This window comes from Urocampus carinirostris, chromosome 10, assembly GCF_059441175.1.
Source record: "Urocampus carinirostris isolate Australia breed hairy pipefish chromosome 10, RoL_Ucar_1.0, whole genome shotgun sequence".
NCBI classification, from domain to species: Eukaryota; Metazoa; Chordata; class Actinopteri; order Syngnathiformes; family Syngnathidae; genus Urocampus; species Urocampus carinirostris.
In genome coordinates, this window is record NC_142358.1 from 20,214,124 (window position 1) to 20,219,154 (window position 5,031).

General features: G+C 34.9%; 1 protein-coding gene across 2 annotated transcripts in view; it reads right to left on the reverse strand.

Annotated features, from left to right (window-relative positions):
• Positions 1-635, reverse strand: part of porb (P450 (cytochrome) oxidoreductase b) — a 35,557-nt gene extending 34,922 nt beyond the window's left edge. The window contains exon 1 of one of the 2 annotated variants that reach the window (XM_088345432.1): positions 505-635. The gene's annotated coding sequence lies outside the window, so the exon portion shown is untranslated. The remainder of the gene's footprint in view (positions 1-504) is intronic. The other variant, XM_088345433.1, reaches the window with a different exon arrangement.
• Positions 636-5,031: the final 4,396 nt, after the last annotated feature.

Consider the following 5,031-nt stretch of genomic DNA (forward strand, 5'->3'; position numbering starts at 1 on the left):
AACAAAAAGAGCTCTCAGCTTCAAAAAAGGTAGACGTAGTTCATCCTCAGAGGTGACATTTTCACCAAGTTAAAAATGGAACACATTAATTAATGAGTAACAGTTAGGGGACATGCTGACCATAGGGTTAACGAGTTATTCTTACCTACCTCACTTAACTTTACCTGCGGAACAGAACTTGGGACAACTAGCTAGCAATGTGGTACCATCACAATTCTGTTTTTAAAAAGAACTCCGAATGAACTCGTAGTACCGTTTCAAATACAAATTCGGTAACAGAATGCTGTTAGCTACCACATGGCGTATGTTGTTGATCGAACACAAAGGTGAAGAAAACCTGACTTTAGCCTCTCGTTGCGTAACTAGACATCACATTTACCAGATACTCATGGTCCAAAATGGAAATTGTCATCTTTGGTGTTAAAAGTTATTTGGAGCACATAATTTCCGAATGTTACAATTTGGCTGTCAAATCACAAATACATCCAAAAAATGTGGTCGTACCTTTTTAGCTTACCTTCTCGCCTCTCAAACTCACGTTCACTGAGCTCCCAACACGGAAGGAAACTTTACGCCATGGAGGATGATACCAACTCAATTTTTACAGCGGGGGTGTCCACGGTGTTCATCCAAGTCAAGAAAAGAAAAACGTGGTCATTCTCCGTTCCCGTTTTTATTAAATACCTTCTCGCAGCGCACAACTCCTAAAATGTGAATTTGTGCAGCATAAAACTTATTTTTTACTTTTTAAACACTCTAAATTTGACAAAAGTTAAGCTGACAACCCCCCTGGAAAGCGTTGCCATATGTCATTATACTATTGTAACCTACCATGGGTATATAACTGCTGAGTTATTCAAGAACAGGGGTCACGGTTATGTAATCCAGTCCGCAGAACACACAGTGCATTTTTGAAAAAAAAAAAAAAACCTGAACTTACTTCTTACAGATCCTCCCATAGATCGGTGGAGTCGCCATAAATTGTACTCAAGTAATAGTGCTTTGACTTGAGAATAATATGACTCAAGTAGAAGAAAAAAGTAGGGATCCAAATAATTACTTTAGTAAAGGTAAAAAAGTACCCTGTGGAAAAAAACTACTCAAGTACTGAGTAACTGTAGGAGCCTTTTATATTTTTTTAAAACCATTCAATCAGATCTCAAATCATCAAAGTCCATTCAATCAACAATAAATTACAATAAATTTAAAATAGATTTAAATATTCAAGGTACAGTCAAGTACATTGATAAACAATAAAATAATTAAGCACAAGTAGCACATTTAAAGCCCCAGTACTTGTTTTTAACAGGCTCTGCAGGCAGAACAACAAGGCTAGTCCAGGGGCTGGCAACCCAAAATATTGAGAAAGCCATATAAACAAAAACAAAAAATTGCCAGGAGCCGCAAAAAAATTAAAACCTCATGTAAGCCTTATATTGAACAGAACACAAGCTGTATTGATACAAGCAATTTTAGCCTACTATCAAAATAACTATGTTGAATGCAACGCATTCTGTGGAGAGTGCTGTGACTACTCTGTTGTTTGATTCAGCCTCAAGTTTAACTTCTTTACTATATCAATGAATTACATAATGTTTCATTTGTTTTCATAAGAGTAAAGAAATGCAACTCGAATATCAATTTTCTTATGGCCTTTTTTATTATTTTTACCACACACACAAAGCAGGTTTCTGCCTGGCTGGTGATGCGGCTCCCTTAAAAGGAGACAGAGAAGAAAACAAATGAATGAGAAATGTGCGTATTTACATGACGGGGTTTATGTAACGGTTTCAATGTAGCAAAGCAAGAGTATAGTTACTTCTTCACAAATCTACTCAAGTAAAATCTATAGTGATTTGAAAATACAAAATGTCCCAAAACCTACTCAAGTAAATGTAACGGAGTAAATGTACCTCGTTACTACCCACCCACCTCTGGATCATTTCTAATATATTTTTCTTATTACAGTTGCATATTGTTTTAGGAAAAGATAAGAATGAGATGATATTCCCCAATCCCCTCTCATGACCCAATGTGCAGCGTCATAAATTCTTAAAAACACAGACCATTTACTCACGCTTAAAAATTGCAATGTCATTAATCCCTATAAAAACATACAACTTACACCTACAAACATAACAAAACAAAACATTCATCTTATTTAGAAGCTGTGTTGCAAAGGTATTTCTATATTCCAGAATACAAAAATAATTAGATAGAAAAGCAAAGACCCATTTTTTTTGATCCTGCATACCTGTCACTCTCAGCCAATTACTCCCTTTATTAACGATTGCAATACCCATTATAAATAATTAACCTTACAAACACATCACAGGACCTGTTTACTCACATCAATTCAGACTATTAGAGTAAAAATAAAGATACTTCTTGTTAACAGGATTGTTTTATTTACTAAATAAATAACATAAACGCTTCTCTTAGCTTCTTTCATTGATCTTTCTTCACTTCCAGTAAATTCAGGGTTGCTATCATACATAGCAGTATGTTTTATGTTATTTATTTTGGTACAAATATTGTTAAACAGCCTTCACAATTTAAAATGATCCAAACCGAATAAATAGAGAGATGTATGCCATTGTTCAGACTTAGGGAAAGAACCTCTCTAAAAAAAGATTTTTAGGTCTTTTATATATATAAATATATAAATATATAAATATAAATATAAATATATAAATATAAATATAAATATAAATATATATATATATATATAAATATATATATATATATATATATATATATATATATATATATATATATATATATATATATATATATATATATATATATATATATATATATATATATATATATATATATATATATATATATATATATATATATGCCCTGCGATTGGCTGGCAACCAGTTCAGGGTGTCCCCTGCCCACTGCCCGGAGATGGCTGGGATGGGCTCCAGCCCCCCCGCGACCCTAATGAGGATAAGCGGTACAGCTGATGAGATGAGATATATATATATATATATATATATATATCTATATATATATATATATATATATATATATATATATATATATATATATATATATATATATATATATAGATATATATATATATATATATTTATTTTTTGTAAAAAAAAACAAAAAACAAGAATCTTTATTCAATAGTAGAGTAGAATTATGCGTTTTGTCAAATGTTCTTGTTAAGATTTGTAAATACTACTTACTAAATCATTACGCTATCATAAAATAAAGGCCTAAGAAAAAAAAAAAAACTTTGACAGATCAAACAGTGCAAAGTCCATATGGTTTAAGGTTAGGGAGTTTAACACACACAATAATGTCATGAGAAAAAACAAAATGCTACCGTAAAGAGAGCTGAAAAAAAGTCCATGAGAAGATTTGTTAAGTTCAGAATTTTTTTAAAAGTCCCCAGTGTTTAAACCCAAGTCAAATTTAATTGTATAGCCCTTTAGTACATATAGATTACTAGCACTCACCCTCATCGTGTCCTTATCAACCCTCAGGAAAGTATTTGTTAGATCCCTTGTAAAAAAAGAGAGTTGGGAATACCTTTAAGAAGATGGTTGGCGTGACAGATCTTGTGACGAGAAGGGATTACTTGAGAGGGTGACTTCAGAGGAAAACTTAAGAGAAGATCTTGGGGTGGCGATAAACTTGTAATGGAGACTTGAGAAAACCATTCTGAAGAAGGCTGGAGTGGCAGGTGTTGGAGTGGATGTTCTTGGAATGAGAAGGGAACTGCAAAAAAGTGAGTCTTGGGGCGAAAAAGTTGTTCATCTTGGGCTGGAGAATATCTTCAGCAGGAATCAAAACGTTTCAGAAACGTGAGGTGGGAGCCCAGAATATTTATGGTGGAGGTGGCTAATTTTCTGATTTAACCACTGTGGAGCACCTGTGGAGAGGAATTGTGAGGGAGACTGGAAAATGAGGTAATCCTGCCATCTCTTGTAGGAGGAGAGGGGGTGCCAAATCGTGAGAGGCTCGTTACATTGAAAATAAGTTAATTAATTGAATTGGACTCTGAAGAAAATGAGAAGAGCACAAAAAAATGCTGATCACCACGGGGTGCTCTGAGGATTGTCATCAGGTTCGGGAAGAGACTGAGTTGGCGTCGGGAGGGAAAGCAATAGCGAGGCTGCAGATCCAGCCTAGTGTTACAGCTAGGCTACTCAACAACCCTTGCTACCCCTGCCAAGCTTGTATCTCACCAACGCCAGTTCCATTACCCATGAAACAAATGATTTGGAGCTACAATTTGTGGGAAACAGCTACATTCGAGAGTCTTGTATCTTAATAATCAGAGACATCTGGCTCAATTCGAGGATTACTAAGCAGCTATTTACATTGCTTTCTTAAATTCAAAGGAGAAGTTCTCCAATTTTGTATAACTTGTGTGTTGACAATAAATACCACACATTCAACTGCAATTCAACTGCTGTTATAGGTTACTGATAACTAATTAATAAATGTTTCTACTTTGCTGGTTTTGAATTTCGCAGAAATGCAATCCCCGCAAAAACAGGGGATTACTGTAATCTGTTTTATTTATAAACATTCAAAAATGTATTTATAACTGATTACATTTAATAAGCAAGCACATCTCATATATTAATCAACAATGATACCTTCATTACTCCAGTGTTTTGCGGTCTTTATTGGACCTAAGCAACTATTGTATGTTGCAAACAGTTAAAGGCAAGTAGACTACTGCACAAAAAGTATGAAAGGCTGGGTTTGTGCCACTTAACACAATCATGTGTCACGGGGTGTCTAACAGACTCAAATGCAGGACACAAGGAGAAGTAAAACAAGGGATGTAATCACCCCAACAGGGGGCTGTCTATTCAACAACAACAACAAAACTTTACTGAAGAGATGGGAGTCTGTGACCAGAACTGCTGAGTAGGAGAACTTGAGAGGGGTCTTGGGATGGTGAAAATCTTGAAATTGAGAAGGTGATTGAAAAACAGGGTGGGGTGATGCTGCCATTTCTCGGAGAAGGTGAGGGACTGGTGGTGCTGAACAATG